Source organism: Pseudorca crassidens, chromosome 6 (assembly GCF_039906515.1).
Source record: "Pseudorca crassidens isolate mPseCra1 chromosome 6, mPseCra1.hap1, whole genome shotgun sequence".
In the NCBI taxonomy this organism is placed as follows: Eukaryota; Metazoa; Chordata; class Mammalia; order Artiodactyla; family Delphinidae; genus Pseudorca; species Pseudorca crassidens.
Genome location: NC_090301.1, coordinates 44863065 through 44884289, shown reverse-complemented (window position 1 = coordinate 44884289; position 21225 = coordinate 44863065). Strand labels below are relative to the sequence as shown.

The following is a 21225-nucleotide window of genomic DNA, read 5'->3' as shown; positions in this document are numbered from 1 at the left end:
GGTAACTATTGTTAAAATTTGTTACATAAAATTATTTTGGCAACAATAAACAGATTATTAGAAAGAATAAGAAGAAAGTGTTTAAAAACGTATAATATTTCTTTCTCAAAAAGAACTTTATTTGAATATTTAAAAATTATAATTGGCACAATTCTTACACTCAAAATTAGTCAAAAGTTAAAAACTCTTGATATGCTATTGATGATAGATTTATTTTAAATGATGATATGTTGCCAGAATGTTACTTGAAAACATACTGATTAATAAAAGAAAATAAGTTACTAGTAGTAACTTAAAGAATGATGAATTTAATATTCATTTCAATTTCAATTCTTTCTCAGATAAATCCATAACACAAAATGTACACTATAATGCTTCTTTTTATTGTATTTTTATCCAAGAGCTTTAAAATGCCTTAAGAAACCTCCTAAACATCCTAAATCTCTGACAGCATTAGCCCTATGTTTTCTGGTTTCCAGAAATATTTTATTCTGACTACTCTGAGTGACTGAGTTCTAGTCTTCACCCTGTGACTAAATAGATATGTGACTTTGAACAAGTCATTTAATTTCTGAGTTTTAATTTCCTCAACAGTACAATGAAAAGACTTAACTAGATTATTTTAAACATTTGTTTTCAGCTTTACAATAATATGATTCTAATAAGAAAATCTAGTCATATTATTATGAAATTTTCTCCTCTTTAATGTAAGCCATTTCATGGAAATAAATCAATAAGACATTTTACTAGGTAGAATTCTAACAAAATAAAAGTAGTTGACACGTGTTATACTTTGGGGGTATAAATTTTTTTTTAACTGAGGTATACGTAAGTAAAATAGACAGGTTTAAAGTATACAGTTTCATGAGTTTTGAAAAATCCCACCTCAATCAAAGACAGAATATTTTTATCATCACTTTTTTATTTTCAGCAGTTTACCTGTGATGTTCATTGATATAGTTTTATTTGTATTTATCCTTCTTGGGATCTTCTGAGTGTCCTGGATTTACTGGTTACTTGGTTTTTTTTTTTTTTTTTTACAGTACATCCTTGTTGGTTATCTATTTTAAATATAGCAGTGGATATATGTCAATCCCAAACTCCCAATCTATCCCTCCCCACCCTGCCCTTCCCCTCAATAACCATAAATTCATTCTCTAAGTCTGTGAGTCTGTTTCTGTTTTGTAAATAAGTTCACTTGTATCATTTTTTTTAGATTCCGCATATAAGTGACATCATATGTTATTTGTCTTTCTCTGTCTGACTTACTTCACTTAGTATGATAATCTCCAAGTCCATCCACTGTAAATGGCATTATTTCATTCTTTTTAATGGCTGAGTAATATTCCATTGTATATATACATCACATCTTCTTTATCCATTCATCTGTCAATACACATTTAGGTTGTTTCCCTGTCTTGGCTACTGTAAATAGTGCTGCTATGAACATTGGGGTGCATGTATCATTTCGAACCATATTTTTCTCCAGATATATACCCAGGAGGGGGATTGCTGGATCATATGATAGCTCTATTTTTAGTCTTTTAAGGAACCTCCATACTGTTCTCCATAGTGGCCATACCACTTTACATTCCCACCAACAGTGTAGGAGGGTTCCCTTTTCTCCACACCCTCTCCAGCATTTACTGTTTGTAGATTTTTTGATAATGGCCATTCTGACTGGTGTGAGGTGATACCTCATTGTAGTTTTGATTTGCATTTCTCTTATTATTAGCAACGTTGAGCATTTTTTCACATGCCTCTTCACCATCTGTATGTCTTCTTTGGAAAAATGTCTATTTAGGTCTTCTGCCCATGTTTTGATTGGGTTATTTGTTTTTTGATATTGAGCCGTATGAGCTGTTAGTAAATTTTGGAGACTAATCCCTTGTCGTTTGCATCATTTGTGAATATTTTCTCCTATTCTGTGGGTTGTTTTTTCATTTTGTTTGTGGTTTCCTTTGCTGTGCAAAAGCTTTTGAGTTTAATTAGGTCCCATTTGTTTATTTTTGTTTTTATCTCCATACGGTCATCAAAACAGTATGGTACTGGCACAAAAAAAAAACCCAGAAATATAGATCAATGGAACAGGATAGAAAGCCCAGAAATAAAACCACGCACCTATGGTCAATTAGTCTGGAAGACGCAAGACTATACAGTGGAGAAAAGACAGTCTCTATAATAAGTGGTTCTGGGGAAACTGGACAGCTACCTGTAAAAAAAAATGAAACTAGAACATTCTTTAACACCATACACAAAAATAAACTCAACATGGATTAAAGACCTAAATGTAAGACCTGATTCTATAAAACTCTTAGAGGAAAACATAGGCAGAACACTCTTTGACATAAATTGCAGCAATGTCTTTTTTGATCCATCTCCCAGAGTAATGGTTACTAGGAATTTTTAAAATCAGAGTTGATAAAAATAGAAAAATAAAAACATTTATCTGTCTCCTCATTCTCCTTTCTTTCTGAGGCTCTGATTACATGTATGTAAGGCTGATTGACATTATCCCATAAGTCACTGGGGCTCAGTTCTTTCTCTCTCTCTATGCTTCAGTTTCTGAAGTTCACTCAAGATCTTTGCTATTGCTTCCAATCTGCTGTTAATGTCATCTGAAGGACCTTTCAATTTCAGATACTATACTTTTTTCTTCTAGGACTTCTATTTGATTCTTTTTGATAGTTTCCAATTTCTCCTGAAATTCCCTATCTCATCATCTATTATACCCATCTTTTAAAATTGCTTCTTTTACATAGTTATCCTGCTGATCATTTTACAGTCCTTCTGCAAATTCCAACATCTATATTGTCTGTTGATATGTTTCTAGTGACTGATTTTTCTCTTAACCGTAGGTCACTTTTGCTGTTTCTTCATATGTCTCATTATAATAAATTGTAGAGTGACTTTATTCTGTTATGTTCCTCTGGAGAATGGTTAGTTTTGTTCTTGCAAGTAGCTAAACGACTGGTGGAATAGTTTTGACTTAGTCCAAAGGTGAATCCCTTAGTCTTAGAATGTAGTCTTGATTCATAAAGCATAATCCTTCTTGGCTTTCAGTAAAAATCCTGAAATATTTACCAAGACTCTGTAATCTAATGGGATTGAACATCCAAACTTTGTCTTCTTCTGGGAAGCAGCTGTTGAACTATCTGTTCATCCTTTTCAGTTCTCCAGCTGTTGTTTTCTCCTTGAGCTACTTGATGAGATCCTAACATATGTGCAGCTTAAGGACAGCCAAAGATTTTAGAAAGGTCATTTATAAGAAGGATTTATACAGATTTTGAGGATTTCCCTCTGAGGCCTCCTCAATTCTTGTATTCCCTATTCAATTTCCAGCAACTCTGGCAGCCCCTATCCTCTGCTTCTTCAGGCCAATAGATTTTCTGATCAAATCCTATACAGTAAGTCCCCTACATACGAATCTTCAAGTTGTGAACTTTCAAAGATGCAAGCGTGCGTGCCAGCCCCTGCATGCCAGCTGTTGTACTGTACTACTGTACTTTTCAAGACACTGTACTGTAAGATTAAAAATGTTTTCTTTATTTTTTGTGTTTGCTTGCTTTTGTACATATTATATGTGTGAAAAGTATTATAAACCTATTACAGTACGGTACTATATAGCTGATTGTGTTAGTTGGGTACCTAGACTAACTCTGTGGACTTATGAACAGATTGGACTTATGAACACACACTCAGAATGGAACTCGTTCATATGTAGGGGACTTACTGTACACTGTGCCCACAGGTCTTGAGAATGCCCTCAGCGGAAAAGCAATATACACATGAATCTAAATTGTGATCATTCTTATCTTTCAAGAGAGGATTCTCCTCCAGTTTTGCCTGCTTTTGATTGATTTCCAGTAGCTTCAGAGACTTTTAAAATATTTTTGTTCAAAGTTTGTAATTATTATTGATAAGATATTTAGTACAATACCAGCTCCTTCAGTTACTGGAAACCAGACTTCACATCTGCAATATCTTTTTGTTATTGATTTCTAATTTTATTACATTATAGTCAAAGAATATTATGTTATGATGTTGATTTGCTTGGACTTTCTTTGTAGTCTAGAGCAAAGACAATTTGGTATGCTCTGACTCCAGGCATGAGGCACTCAACACATTAATTGAGAGTTTTTGTTTAAATGGGTCATTTTTACTCTAAAACTTTTGACTTGATGTAAACTATTTTAGCTTATTTCTACTATGTTTTGTGTTTTTGAGTTTCTCTGATTTTTTTCTTTGTTTTCAGCCTTTCTGTCTTTTATCAATCATTGGCTTAATCAAATTAATCAGGTAATCTTTATTTTTTTCCACCTCTACTATTTTCTGTTACACATCTATTTCTATTCTTTTAGTAGTTACACTGAAAAATCTTAGCATACAAATTTAACATAAGAAAAACATCTTTATCCACCACCATTATCTACAAGAACCATAAAAACACTTAACTCTGAACTCTTCTTCTACCATCTTCCATGTTATTTTTATCTGGTATTTTAATTCTACCTTATTTTTAAACTCTCCAAAATTTATCCATTTTTACATAGTCAATTCATTATTTGGGTTGAACCACATCTTCACCAACTTATTTGCTTCCATTTGCTTCTCACATTCCCTTTCTTCCTTCCAGGTTTAAATTTCTTCTAATAATTCTTTTCTCAGTCAATGGTGACTGGTATATTCTCAATCCTTATTTATCTGAAAATGTTTTTAAACTTTTTCCTCACACTTGAATGATAGTTTGTTCCCTCACACTTTGTACATAATTTAGTCCTTCTCTCTAGTTGCTTTTAACATTTTTTTGCCTTTTGTATTCTATAATTTCACTCTGATACTTTTAGGTGGGAATTTGATTTTATTCTATGCTATTTTGATTTGGTAGCTTGTCTTCTTTACATCTGGTAAATCCTCAACAAATAAATTATTTTACTATTGTTATTTTTCCATTTTCTCTGTTTTTACCACTAAGATTCCCATTACTTACACATCTAACCTCCATGTTCTATCCTTTATCTCTGTCAACTGCTTTTTATTATTCTTCATACCTTTATTTCTCTGTGCTGTAGCTTTATTTTGTGGAGATGATTTCCTCAAATTAACCACCATTTCTCTCTTGAACTATGTCATATATTATACTTATCTTCTTATACTTTATTTCATATTTTCTTGTTTCATTATGGTTTCTGCTCCACCTTTATCTTTTTAAACAATTTAAATAAACTTATTTTATAATCACTTTCAGATTGTTTATTGTTTTCTATTCTTGAGAGTGTTGATCCTCCTGTTTGCTATTCCTTCTTACTCTCCCTCATAATGGTTCATTTGCTAAGGTAGTTTGTAACTTTTGATTGTAAGTTCATCTTCAATGGGTTTGTGTTTTCCATAAGAGTTCTACATTCCCTGAGTTGTGAAATTATCCTGACAGATCAATTTTGTACTTTTTTCTGACAGAATACAATAGATTTTAATGGTCTTTGACTAGCTTTTATTCCAATTTCTCAGCTTGTATTTCCCATATCATTCAGGAAATAGTAGTTGTGACCCCATGTGGCACAAACCTGGGCTTTCAGTTTCTTACTAGTACTTGTTTTTTCCACTTAGAGCTCCAAATAGAGAGCAGATTTTTAGGCTGCTTCCCAAGGCTTGTGGGCAGGATATTTCTAGTCCCATTTTTGCAAGGAGAGCACTACTTTAAAGTACTGTTTTTTAAGCTGGTTACTCAGTGCTCCCCAGCTCTTGTGGATCAAATGACATGGCTCTCATCCTTATGTGCATTTAAAATTCTCATCCATAGAGTCTGTATCAAGCCCAGAACCTATGTGAGCTCGGACTGGCTCAGCTTCCATTTAAAACTTTGCCTTTTATTTCTCTCAATTCCTGGCACTTATAGATTATCTTTTCTTTCATTGAAAATATTATTGCATTTTAAATTATTTTAAATTTTTTATCTAGTTTTTTTGAGGATGATCTGCATTAGTTTAGTTCATCAAGTTCTGCAAGTCTCAAAATATAAACCTAAGGACATAAACATTATTCCAAGCAAAAGAAACAAGTGGTTCAATGATTAGAAGAATGAAAGTTAATCATAAATAAATTATACTAGGATATAATATATCCTTGGTCTTCATATCATGCTGAATAGTACGACACGGAAAGTTAGAGAGGCCAAATCAAAGAATGAATTAAGACAGTACATGCTACTGTAAGAAAAAGAGTTACGAGATCATAAAACTTATCAAAATAAGAATAAAACAAGGCAGTAACACTGGCAAAGATGTTATAATAATGTAAGTGAGACATTACTGGCATTTGGATAATTAACTGGCAGCAAAGATGGAAACATCACATCCAAGAGATGTTGTGCAGGAGGAAGCAGGAGCAACATTTGTGGGGAAAAGATAGTGAAGAAATGCCTCCAGCGCACTGAATTTGTAAAAGAGGTGTGCAGCAAGTATACATTTCAGATTCTTCAGAAAGTTATGATATCCCCCAAAATGTATTTTTGCAAAAATGTAGCTTGTTTTAGTTTCCTTTAACTTAATTTTTTGACTCTCAGGCCCCATGCTGCCAAATGTAGTAAACTAGTCCAACTGAGTGATTTTCAAAGACCTCATTTTAAAAAGCAATCATAGTCTCTTTGTCCCCATTCCTCTTTTCCTGGGGCTGATGCTAATCTCCAGGAATGCATATATAATTCATCCCATAATTGTTTCCAGATATCTTTGACCTCCATCTCCATAGTCCTAGGGGCCTCGTCTGAATCCAAGTCCTGGCATGGCCCCAGGTGTCAGCTTCTCACAGGTCCCTCTATTTCCTCACGTTACTTGAATTTTCTGAATTGCTCTACCCATTCTACCCTTCTCATGAGCACAGAAAAGATCTGACTGTTCTCTTGTGCCCTGCTGAGGACTGTGGGAAATTTAGGGGTGAGTGCAGTGTCTGCTCTTCCCCTGATTTCTCCCTTCCGTTTCTGTGAGGTCGCAACCATTATTGACCAGATGGAATAGGTATGACAGGGCCCTTCGGTTCTGATTTCTCCGACACATGGTGGGGAATGTAGGCCAGGTTCAAGGTCTCACCTGTTTGCTCTTCCTTACCTCTAAAATCTTCTTTGTTTCCATCCTAGAGATTTCTCTGACCACAGGACTGTACTGCAATGGCAAACAGACAGTGAGGAGTCCATCTGTAGCTTCTGTCCCTGATTTTTATTTGGAGGTATATTTGGGGAGTAGAGGTGAGAAGAGGTTATTTTTTTGGCCTGAAAGTATTTCAAGCTTCATTTTTTATTTTCATTAGGTTGGGATAAGATTTGTATTCCCTCTTATTTCTTATAAGATGAGGGTAATATCAAGAGAAGAAAAATTCAATGTGTTTTTATAGTGTAAGGTGACTCTGTGTGATCAAAAGTATCTTAGAAGCATATGAGAAACATCTGTATTTTTAGCATTAATGGGGACTCCTTAAATGATAATGTAAAATGTCATTGCTTAAAAACACAGGTGTCGGGGGCTCTCTGGGCAGCTCTAGTTTCTCGCAGAGGCTTGATGCTTTACCATCTGTTTGTACTCCTTTGGAATCATTAATGCAAACTGGCATCTCCCACATGTGTCCACTTCAAAAACTGATTCACAGTGATTCACCTTTGTGCCCAAACAATTGACAACTTATTTGTTATCTGATGAAGAAATATCAAGATGCTTTTTATATCGTGTGAGATTTTCTTTTAAATGTTCGTACATAGAAGTCTAATCCCATATAAAATCATAACCACAAAAATGCCATTCATGTCCCTGATTGTAACTTAATACCCAAAGTCTTGAAATTCTTACTTTTTCCAGAAGCTGAAGTGAAAAAGAGGTGGCCCCCTCACTGCACATTTCTCCCATTATTTCTCCACTATATTTGCCAAAACAGTGAAAGACATTTTATCAAAATGAATACCAGTGCAATCTCAAACAGTTGGAATATAAGCGTGAAATCAGTTATTTTTTCAATCACTGCTTTCAATAATGCTTTGTCCAATTTTTTTTCCCACCCCTTAGTATCATATTTGGTAGATTCCACAACTTTCCAGTCATTTTTGATTATTAAAATTCAAGTCTAATATAAAACTTCAGTCTCAAACTCAATCTAAATCTCATCAGCTCCAAGCATAAGGGCAGACATAGACTGCTAGGGGTAGTGATGAGGTGGAGGTTGAAGGGAAGTCTGTGCCTCTGTATTCTTCTTGTCCCTTTGCCACCCTTTTTCTTCAAAGCCTAGCTCCTTCAGTTGTTGGGGGTAGGGAGAAGGGAAACAGAGAGGAACAAATGCCTCTTTATATAACTGCTGCTATTACACCTTTTTTTCTGTTGGCTTTCTCTGCTTCTCTGGTTTGATACTGATGTCCTATGCAAGGCAGCCATCCAAATGCTGACTGTCTCATGAGAGCTATGCAAGTTCTTGGGAAAGCCTTAAGGGGTCTCCTCATGGCACAGTTCTATGTTAAGACAGATTAAGCTCCAGGTCAACTTCATTCTCCAATCCCAACTCCCTCCCCTGGAAATACATCAAGTGCCTCTTCCTGTTGGGGCTCTATAAAGCAAGAAGCCTTACAGATTGGGTGTTTCAGTCAGCTCAGGCTGCTGTAACAAATACCATAGATTGAGTGACTTAAACAACAAACATTTACTTCTCACAGTACTGGAGGTTTGAAGTCCGAGGTCGGGGTACCAGCATTGTTGGGCTTTTGGTGAGGTCCCTTTTCCTATTTATGCCCTCACGTGACCTTTCCTTGATGTACATATACATATGCACACACAAACACACACAGAGAGAGAAAGAGACAGAGGGAGAGATCTCGTGTCTCTTACTCTTTTTATAAAAGGACATTAATCCCATTATGGGGCCTCTGCCCTCATGACTTTGTCTAAACCTAATTTCATTCCAAAGGTCAAATACCATCACCAACATATGAATCTTGGAGGGACACAAACATTCCGCCCATATCAGTGGGCAAGCAGGCCTAAGTCTGCTTACATTCCTTGATATATGTCTGAGCTCATCTTTATCACACCAGACGGTAAAAGTATAGGCTCTCTCCACTCTGCCAACAGTCTCTCATTGTGTTCTCTTCTGTTGAAATAGGCCAAGAGGTAGAGTAGCAAGTTTGCTGGCTAAGCAAATACCCAATCAAGAAACACAATGCCAGGCTTCCTGGTAGCGCAGTGGTTAAGAATCCGCCTGCCAAGGCAGGGGACACGGGTTCGAGCCCTAGTCCGGGAAGATCCCACATGCCACAGAGCAGCTAAGCCCATGTGCCACAACTACTGAGCCTGCACTCTAAAGCCCGCGAGCCACAACTACTGAGCCCGTGCACCACAACTACTGAAGCCCGCGCACCTAGAGCCCGTGCTCCGCAACCAAAGAAGCCACCGCAGTGAGAAGCCTGCGCGCTGCAAGGAGGAGTAGCCCCTGCTCGCTGCAACTAGAGAAAGCCCCTGCAGCAATGAAGACCCAACGCAGCCAAAACTAAATAAATTTTTTTAAAAATTTTTTTAAAAAAAGAAAAAGAAACACAATGCCAACCAGTCTCTCCTGGTAAGAGCCCCCATTCTTTATGAGAAATTCTCTTGGAGCCCCTCCTATTCCCAATTTGACCTTAGACAGGAAAGCATCTCTATTCCTCCCCAAGGGAGGGGAAGGCGAAGCCTCTAACACAATAGCTGCATCCATGGTGATTCCTGTCTCCCCAGTCTAGTCATTTTCTATAAAATGGATGGTGGGTGGGGGTGATACAGAAGGGCTGGTTGTGCCACTTATTATTAACTCTGAGGGAAGTGCTAATAACCCCCTCTTTGGGGGCAGTTCTCTTTAAATTGTGGGATACTTAGCACCTCAGTATTTTTAACCTCTGACCCAAAACACTGAACATTGAATCCCACTACATATCCTGTTGCAGAAGCAAATTCTCATGTTTTTAATTCTACTCCAGAGCTTTTGGCCACTACTTTCCTAAGTTTTTAAAAAACGTTTTCCAAAAGCAGTCAGGAAAATAGTGTATTGAACACATGGTTATTTACACACAACTAATATTTGAATTTGCAGATTACTACCCAGGAAGGTATATCTTTACACTAAGGTTTAAGCTAAAGCTTTAAGCTAAAATCCTAAAATAATTATTTTTTAATATTCATTTTCAGATGTACAGTTCCATTAGCTTCCAAAAAAAGAATAATTCAGAAACTGCATTAATTCACTGAGGTCTAGCTTACTTGAGGATAATCATTTAAAATCATCCTGCATGACAATGGAGAACTGATGATATCTCCACTGACAAAGGTCAAGTGGAGATATCATCAGGTTTAGGCAATCTCTGTATCCTGAATCCATGAACCCACATTGATACACGGCTCAATTCTATGTAACATGCATAGAAGAACTACCAAAACTAGGTATCTACATCCTACCTATAACTTGGGGAACACACATATTTCAATATTTTTAGGAGTATATTCCACAAATGGCACAATACGGTTTTTTTTGAGACATTAAATATGATGGGTCTCTGATAAATATTGATGATACCTACATGTTATAGGGAAGGCATCCTTGTCACTGACAAATAACTTATGTTTTGAAAGATAGCAATGCCTTCTGGAATAATCAGTTTTGTTTCAATTCCAAAGTAAGTCATGGTGCTTCCATATTATATTGAAGTGCCTGCTTAAGCAAAAACTTAATAAAAATTGGCCCTAAATAAGTTCTTTCTTAGTGTAGATCAGACCACATGACACCTGGGGAAAAGAAAAACAGCAAAACCCATAATTTTTAATGACTAACTCCAGAAACAAGAGGGAGCCAGAGACTTAAGCAAGGATGTCCTCTATGGCCATTATAGTTTATCATAAATAAGGATGTATTGACAACAGTTCTCATGGTAAACTATTGTATTAACATTGCTCATCAAACCTTCTCATAGCATGCATAAATTTCCAAGTGACACAACTCCTTTAAGTACTGTTATATATTGCTTCAGCCAAGCAGGGTCAAGGTTCTGAAGATTTAATAATAACACAGTCTTCCAACTTAAAATACATACCCCTTGTTATGCTATATATTACACTTCTTTACACTTTGTCTTTTGCCCTTGCATGCAAAGTTGTGTGGAAATATCTTTCTGCATTTTTCTTTTGTGGCTCTATTTTTTTTTTTAATCTACTATCTAGATTCTCAGAAGGAAGTCAAAAACTACACCTGAGACTACACAAATAGAGACTTCTTAAAATTAGGAAACTTTGAATGTTCCCAGACTTTCTATATTTTCTCCATGTATTTAGAGGTAGAAAAATTAAAAGCTTCCACGTTTGTCAGATAACACAGAGAAATAAAAATAACTCCATGTCTGGGGCAGCAAGAAAGGAAGAAGACTGAAACTATATCACACTCTTCAGTCAGGCTTGGGAGGAGAAGAACCCTGAAGAATAAAGTGATAACCCTCCTCAGGAAGAGAAGTAGACATGTCCGCAGGAGCCATAGGGGACAGCCCTGCAGACTGGGTACATCTGAGAACTAAGCAGTAATCATGTTAATGATAGACTGTATAGATGGTTCCAGAACACACAAAGCAGTATTTATTACTGAAATAGGCATGGATTCTGGTGTCAGATATGTTGGGGTTTTCATTCCGATGCTGTTCCAAAGATTAGAAATGTGACTTTGCAGAAGTCATATATTCTCCCTAACTCTGTTTCCTCTCCAGGAAAATGGGTATGTGTATACCATCTCAAAGGATTTTTTGTAAGGATCTAAAAAGATTATCTGCAAGAGCATCTATCTCAGTGTCTGGAACATTAAATACTTGTGGAATAAAGGAAAATATAAATGTGACACTGTTAATTACAGTGGAACAATAACATGCTTAAAATATACCTTCCTCAGCAAAGGAAACCATAAATAAGACGAAAAGACAACCCTCAGAGTGGGAGAAAATATTTGCAACTGAAGCAACTGACAAAGGATTAATCTCCAAAATATACAAGCAGCTTATGCAGCTCAATATCAAAAAAACAAATAACCCAATCCAAAAATGGGCAGAAGACCTAAATAGACATTTCTCCAAAGAAGATATACATATTGCCAACAAACACATGAAAGGATGCTCAACATCACTAATCATTACAGAAACGCAAATCAAGAATGGCCATCATCAAAAAATCTACAAACAATAAATGCTGGAGAGGGTGTGGAGAAAAGGAAAACCTCTTGCATTGTTGGTGGGAATGTAAATTGATACAGCCACTATGGAGAACAGTATGGAGGTTCCTTAAAAAACTAAACATAGAACTACCATACGACCCAGCAATCCCACTACTGGGCATATACCCTGAGGAAACCATAATTCAAAAAGAGTCATGTACCACAATGTTCACTGCAGCACTATTTACAATAGCCAGGACATGGAAGCAACCTAAGTGTCCATCAACAGATGAATGGATAAAGAAGATGTGGCACTTATATACAATGGAATGTTACTCAGCCATAAAAAGAAACAAAATTGAGTTATTTGTAGTGAGGTGGATGGACCTAGAGTCTGTCATACAGAGTGAAGTAAGTCAGAAGGAGAAAAAAAATACCATATGCTAACACATATATATGGAATCTAAAAAAAAAGAAAATGGTTCTGAAGAACGTAGGGGTAGGACAGGAATAAAGACACAGACATAGAGAATAGACTTGAGGACATGGGGAGGGGGAAGGGTAAGCTGGGACAAAGTGAGAGAGTGGCATGGACATATATACACTACCAAATGTAAAATAGATAGCTAGTGGGAAGCAGCCGCATAGCACAGGGAGATCAGCTTGGTGCTTTGTGACCATCTAGAGGGGTGGGATAGGGAGGGTGGGAAGGAGACGCAAGAGGGAGGGAATATGGGGATATATGTATACGTAAAGCTGATTCACTTTGTTATACAGCAGCAACTAACACAACAATGTAAAGCAATTATACTCAAATGACGATGTTAAAAAAAAAATACCTTTCTGATGCCCTACCCAGCTCACTGAACCAGTTTAAATCCAGTGAAATAATGTATTATCTCCTAAAATCAAAATCTTTACATAATTGAGAAATAAGAATCCCCACAATTTTATATTTGAAGTTATTAAATTTTTATATGTTTATAGTTTAAAGGAAAAAATTGGTTAATCATCTTTACTATTTCTTTAAGTGAAGTGAATTATATTGGATTTATATATCTATATGAGATCATTGCCCAAATTTTATGCACTATCACTTTATTAAAGTCTGTGATGGAAGAAATAGCTAATAACATAGTTAAACAGCTCCAAACTCTGGTTGTACTGTCTGAGTAACTCAGAAAACAGAAAGTTTACCAGATATTTAATGAATTCATCAAGCTAAAACAGAAAATTCCTCAAATCTGTAAGGAACCACAAAATAAACTATTCTCCATAGATAATTATTTTGTTGTATCTTTGTTTCATGAGAGACCTAAGTAAAGCTTTAAAACACAGTGAAAAATTTTAAAAGGAACTAGAAAATATAAAAAAGAACCAGTCAGAACTGAAGAACAATAACAATGAAACACACATGAGAAGGAATGAACAGCAGACTAGGTGATACAGAAGAACATATAAGTGATCTGGAAAATAGAATAATGGAAATCACACAATCAGAAGAGCAAAAAGAAAAACAAATTTTAAAAATGAAAACAGCTTAAGGGATCTTTGGGATACCATCAAGCATACCAACATTCACATTATAGGGGTTCCAGAAGGAGAACAGAGAGAGAGAAAGGGGTCAAAAATGTATTTAATGAAATTATGGATGAAAACTTCCCAAGCCCAAAGAAGGAAACAGATATCTAGATACAGGAAGCACAGAGGATCCCAAACAAGATGAACCCAAACAGACCCACACCAAGACACATCCTAATTAAAAAGGCAGAAGTTAAAGAGAGAATTCTAAAGGCAGCAAGAGAAAAACAAAGAGTCATGGACAAGGGAACACCCATAAGTCTATCAGCTGATTTTTCTGCAGAAACTGCAGAAGGGAGTGGCATGATATATTTAAAGTGCTGAAAGAGAAAAACCTGCAACCCAGGATACTCTATCCAGCAATATTATCTTCTAGAATTAAAAGAGAAATGAAGAACTCACACAAGCAGAAACTAAGACTTCATCAATACTAAACCAACCCTAAAAGAAATGTTAAATGGTCTTCTCTAAGTGGAAAAGAAAAGGCTATAACAAGAAGCATCTATAGGAAAGGAAAAATCCCACTAGTAAAGGCAAATATATAGTAAGGGCTGAAGATCAACCGCTTAAATAAGCTAGTACAAATATTAAAAGAAAAAAATTGCAAATCAAGTATAACTACAATAATCAGTAAAGGGATAAACATGAAGATGTAAAATATGACACCAAAAACACACAATGTGGGGGAAGGGAATAAAAAATGTAAATCTTTTAGAATGTGTTTAAACTTAAAGGACTATATTTAAATCAAGAACATATAGTTATAGTTCAACATATATAAACCCCATGGTAACCACAAATCAAAAACCTACAACAGATATACAAAAACAAGAGAGAAAGGATATCAAGAATACCACTAAAGAAAATCATCAAACTACAAGAGAAGAAACTAAAAGAAGAAAAGGACAGGGAAAAACTACAAAAACAACCAGAAAACAAGTAATAAAATTGCAATAAGTACATACCTATCAATAATTACATCAAATGTCAATGGACTAAAGGCTCCAATCAAAAGAAAAAGGGTGCCTGAATGGATTAATAGAAAAAAAAAGACCCATCTATATGCTACTTACAAGAGACTCCCTCTAGAACTAAAGATACACACAGACTGAAAGTGAGGGGAATAAAAAAGATGTTTTATGCAAATGGACTAGCAATAGTCATGTCAGACAAACAGACTTTAAAACAAAATCTATAATAAAAGACAAAGAAGGGCATTATATAATGATAAAGGGATAAATACAAGAAGAGGATATTACACTCATTAACATATGTGCACCCAATACAGGAGCACCTAAATATACAAAGCAAAGATTAACAGACATAAAGGAAGAAATTGATGATATAATAATAGTAGGATAATTTTAACACCCCACTTACATCAATGGGCAGATCATTCAGAGAGAAAATCAATAAGGAAACAGTGGTCTTAAACAGACCAGTTGGACTTAATAGATATTTACAGGACATTCCATCCAAAACCAGCAGAATACACATTCATTTCAAGTGCACATGGCACATTCTCTAGGATGGATCACATGCTAGGCCACAAAACAAGTCTCAACAAAATTAAGAAGATAGGAATTATATCGTGCATTTTTTTCCAACCACAACAGTATGAAACTAGAAATCTATTACAGGAAGAAAAATTGGAAAATCACAAACACAGGGAGACTAAACAACATGCTACTAAAGAACCAATTAGTCAATGAAGAAATCAAAGAGGAAAAGAAAATACCTCAAGAAAAATGAAAACAGAAACACAACTTTCTATCTAGGGGATGCAAAAAGAAGTTCTAAGAGGGAAGTTTATATGATACAGGCCTACCTCAGGAAACAAGAAAAATCTCAAATAAACAACCTAACCTTCCATCTAAAGGAATTAGAAAGAAAAGAACAAAGCCCAAAGTCAGCAGAAGGAAGGAAATAAAGATCAGAGAGGAAATAAATAAAATAGAAACAAAAAAGCAATAGAAACAATCAATGAAAACAACAGCTGGTTCTTTGAAAAGATAAACAAAATTGATAAACTTTTAGCCAGCCTCATCAAGAAGAAAAGAGAATGCAAATAAACAAAATATTTAAGAAATGAGAGAGGAGAAATAACAACTGATACCACAGAGACACAAAAAATCATAAGAGAATACTATGAAAAGTTACATGCCAACAGATTAGACAACCTAGAAGAAAAGGACAAATTTCTAGAACTATGCAACCTTCCAAGACTGAATTGGGAAGAAATAGACAATCTGAACAAACCAATCATAAGTAGAAAAATTTAGTTTGTAAAAAAAAAAAAAATCCCAGCAAACAAAAGTCCAGGACCAGACAGCTTCACAGAGGAATTCTACCAAACACATAAAGAAGAACTAATACCTATCCTTCTCAAACTATCCCAAAAAACTGAAGAGTAGGGAACACTCCCAAATTCATTCTACAAGGCCACCATTACTCTAATACCAATATCAGACAAACACACTGCAAAAAAAGAAAATTACAGGCCAATATCTTTGACGGATATAGATGCAAAAATCCTCAACAAACTTTAACAAACTGAATTCAACAATATATAAAAAAAGGATCATACATCATGATCAAGTGGGATTTATTCCAGGGATGCAAGAATGGTTCAATATTTAAAAATCAATGAATGTGATACACCATGTTAGCAAAAGGAAGGTTAAAAATACATGGAAAAGAGATTCCCCAAAGAAATAGTTTTGTGCTATATCTAAAACATAGAAAAGTAGAATCCAGATATATACCCATCAGTGGAATTTCTGGATCATATGGTAGTTCTATTTTTAGTTTTTTTAGGAACCAGCAACTATTTTCCACAGTGGCTACACCAATTTACATTCCAACAAGAGTTCCCCTTTCTCCACATCGTCACCAACATTTGTTATTTGTAGACTTTTTGATGATAGTCATTCTGACAGGTATGAAGTGATATCTCATTGTGGTTTTGATTTATATTTCTCTAATAATTAGTGATGTTGAGCATCTTTTCATGTGCATGTTAGCCATCTGTATGTCTTCTTTGGAAAAATTTCTATTCAGATCTGCCATTTTTTAATTGGGCTGTTTGTTTTTTTGAATTTGAAAAGATACATGCACCCCAATGTTCATAGCAGCATTGTTTACAAAAGTCTATATATGGAAGCAATGCAAGTATCCATCAACAGATGAATGGATAAATAAGATGTGATACATATATATATATATATATATACACACATATATAATACACACATAAACAAACACACACAATGGAATATTGCTCAGCCATAAAAAAAGAATGAAATTCTGTCATTTGCAACAATGAGGATGGACCTAGAGAGTATTAAGCTTAGTGAAGTAAGTCAGAGAAAGACAAATACTGTATGTTACCACTTATATGTGGAATCTAAAAAAATAAACAAATGTATATAACAAAACAGAAACAGACTCACAGATATAGAACACAAGCTAGTGGATACTAGTTGGGAAAGGGAAAGGAGGAGGGGCATGATAGGGGTATGGGATTAAGAGATACAAACTACTATGTATAAAATCAATAAGCAAAAAGGATATATTGTACAGCACAGGGAAATATAGGCATTATTTTGTAACAACTTTAAATGAAGTTTGATCTATAAAAATATTGAATCACTATGCTGTACACCTGAAACTAATATAATATTGTAAAGCAACTATACTTCAATAGAAAAAGCAGAAACCAAACACAAATAAGATTTTGCTTCCATATGTTACAAAACTTATGGTGTGATCTAGCTGAAGTTGAAGTATATGGTATGTCTCCAGTGATTAAGAAGATTATTTTATTTGAATAAAGTTTGGTGCTAAATTTCTCACCTAATCTGGTAATTTTATAGACTTCTCATTTCTCTAAACCCTAAACTTAGACTTCAATAAAATCCACTTTAATTTGTGCCATATGGTGCCATTAACCAAATTAGTGTATTTCTAGAAGTATTTGCCTATTCAAATTATTAAATGTTGAAATTTCATAGTGATTTCTCCATAAATCGTGACTCCATTTAAACTTTTGCCACAAAATATTATATGCTAATATTTAGAACTTGAAAGTTTCCCTGCACTTAAAAGAAGCCATTTTCTTAGCAGCATTTTAGAATAATGAGCAACATGTTATGGTACCAAAAATCTAAGCTTCAGGAGCCAGCACCCCACTCTACACTGTATCCCCTCAACCTCACCTCAAGAAACACATAAAATATACTATTTTCTTCAAAAATTATTAAGCAGCACTTTTTTCTCTAACCCCTCTCCCCATCCTCTAGCTATTTTCTTTTTTTTTTTTTTTTTTTGTGGTACACGGACCTCTCACTGTTGTGGCCTCTCCCGTTGCAGAGCACAGGCTCCGGACGCACAGGCTCAGCGGCCATGGCTCACGGGCCCAGCCGCTCCGCGGCATGTGGGATCTTCCCGGACCGGGACACGAACCCGTGTCTCCTGCATTGGCAGGAGGACTCTCAACCACTGCGCCATCAGGGAAGCCCCCTCTAGCTACTTTCTTATAGGTCACTCTTCCCCAACAACTCTTGACCCAAATTGCATTTCAAAAAATAATATCTTAGAATTAGGATATTATTAATAATTATTAAGATTAATAATATTAATCTTACATTGTTTCTTTTTATAAAAGTTCCTTGTAAACTATAACAATGTGTAAGACTTGCTATGAAGTGCCTGTCTCCACTCATTCTCTTTTCAGTGAATTTTCCAGCCACCACAAACCCTACTGCCTATCAGAATTCCTGAATGCTCAGCCTAGAGCTGGTTCCACAGAACCATTTGAAGAGACTATAAATTGATGAATATCACATAATAAATCCTGCTTAAACCAGCATAGATTCTGTTCTCTTCAACTAAAGATCCTAGCAATATCATGGTTTTATATTGTATGTCCTATGAAGGTCTTCCCTATCTCAGAGTTATATTTTGCTATATTTTAAAGCTTTTATGTATGCATTTGTAACTATGAGATTATTTTCTAGAAATTTCTAACTGAGTTTTGCTGGTATATAAAAGTTACTTTGTTGAACTGTTTTTATAAGTTCTAATTGTTTTATAATCAATTCTCTTGGACTTTACAGGTAAATCATATCTGCAAATAATAAGGCTTTGTTTCCTTTTTCCCAATATTCATAACTCCTATTTCTTTACCTTATTATATTGGCTAAGATCAGCAATACAATATTGATTAGTAATGGTGATACCAGTCATTCTTAGCTTTTCCTAAATTTAATAGAAATGCTTTCTCGCTTCTGGTAGATAACTAAAGTGTTTCACTGAGAAGAGATTTATGAATTTTGTCAAATAATTTTGATAAATCAAGGAAAATGGGGACTGAGAAGTGATTATTTATGAGACTCACCTAAAAGCAAACAAAAACATACATGAAGTTTGAAACAAACAGAATGGGCAAAACCAAAGATCAGGAAAATCTAACAACAAAACTAACAACAGAAACTATAAAAGGTATAAAGATAAAGAATAATATTTCAGATTGATACAAGAAATAAAATGATTTTTGGACATTTGGTATCAGCCAACTTAATGCATCCACTACCCCAGTGCTAGAAAATGGGCTCATGAATGGAGTGGCTATGGTAGGAACGATAGAGGTTATGCGTGGGACAAACAACTAAGACACTCACTTACCAAGGCTTCTTTACCTTCTGCTGGCAGAGGTCTAATCTGCCAGGAGCAGAAATCAACACTAAACTCTTAATATGGCACTATTACTTAAGAATAACAACCAGCTAAAACTAGACACATATTCTGAGTATAGGTTTGCCTTACCTCCCTTCAGGGTCCCAGCTAGCACCCTTTCGATTAAGAAGTGTTTCATCTATGAGCATGGGATCCCTCACAACATTGCATCAGACCAGTGGATCCACTTCATAGCAAAAGAGGTGTGGAAGTGGGCCCAAGACCAGGGTATCCACTGGCCATATCATACACCACTCCATTCAGAAGCTGCCAGATTAACAGAGAATTGAAGTGGCCTGCTGGAGACACAGCTGAAGCACCAGCTCAGAGGCAACACTCTCTGAGAATGGGTTGTTCTCCAACACACAGCACACACATTGAGTCAAGGACCTTTATAGTGTACTATGTACTATGTACCTTTGTATGTCTCCAATGGGAAGACATTATATTAATAAATTAATGAATTATTTTACAAATAAATCTTTTTTAAAAGAGAAATTTAACAAGTGAGTGTTTACACAAGGAACATCAATAATAGATAATGCCACCAAGTGGTTTCCCAGAAAATATAGAGAGCTTATTTATATGTTTGTCTTGATATAAAGCCCAAGGTATATTTTTTTTAAAAACCACAGTTGTGAAGTCATTTCTGAAGAATGATATGATAATCAGCATGGTGTTTTCTAGTAATTAAAATGTCATAAAGTTCTAAGTTAACCTTAAAAATGCATTCCAATATACATTAGGTGCAGAAAAATACTGTTTGATTCCGCGTATACGAGGTACCTGGAATAGTCAAATTCACAGAGTCAGAAAGTACACTGGTAGATGCCAGGGGCCGGGAGATGGGGCGGCGGGGAGGCGGAATGGGGAGTTAGTGTTTAAAGGGGACAGAGTTTCAGTTTAGGAAGGTTAAAAATTCGGGAGATGGATGATGGTGAGAGTTGCACAACAATGTGAATGTACAGTGCCACTGAACCGTACAGTTAAATATCGTTAAAATAGTATGTTTTGTATTATGTGACTTTTACCACAATAAAAAAAATTTTAAATGTCATAAAGTTCAAGTCACATTATTTTATGGACAGTGTATATTAATAAAGCTTCAAATATCAATTTAATTGTCTAGGATTTTATTAGAAATGAGATTTCCAAGTAATTTGAATTACTCTAGCATTATTTTCTCTATATAAATTATAGGAAATACTCATTGGTTTTGGTGTTATTTCATGTTATTGTTTTTTAGTATATTTTCTTCTCTGATAACGAAAAGAGCTAACACATCTATAGTGCTTCCTGTATGCCAGGTTATATTATAAACATTTTTCATGTACTGTTAGGTCCTGATATTTGAACCAAGACTGTCTAATCCGAGAATCCACATTCTTAATGACTACAGTGACTCAATAATACTCTTGATTTGCATACTAAGCAAAGTAAGTCAGAAAGAGAAAGACAAATACCATATGATATCATGTATGGAATCTAAAATATGACACAAATGAACATATCTACAAAACAAAAACAGACTCAGAACAGACTTGTGGTTGCCAAGGGTTGGTGGGGGAAGGGAAAGATTGGGAGTTTGAGATTAGCAGATACAAACTATTATATACAGGATGGATAAACAACAAGGTCCTACTGTACAGCACAGGGAACTGTATTTAATATCCTGTGATAAGCCATAATGAAAAAGAACATATATATGTATAACTGAGTCACTTT

The 21225-nt window shown here is 35.2% G+C and overlaps 1 long non-coding RNA gene across 3 annotated transcripts in view; it reads right to left on the bottom strand.

Annotated features, from left to right (window-relative positions):
* LOC137226418 (uncharacterized) overlaps window positions 1-21225 on the bottom strand; it is a 186938-nt gene that overhangs the window by 61360 nt on the left and 104353 nt on the right. Inside the window, exon 3 of one of the 3 annotated variants that reach the window (XR_010944346.1) lies at window positions 7104-7157. The exons of the other annotated variants lie outside the window; for them this stretch is intronic. This is a non-coding gene — a long non-coding RNA (uncharacterized lncRNA). The remainder of the gene's footprint in view (window positions 1-7103; window positions 7158-21225) is intronic. 3 annotated transcript variants of the gene reach the window in all.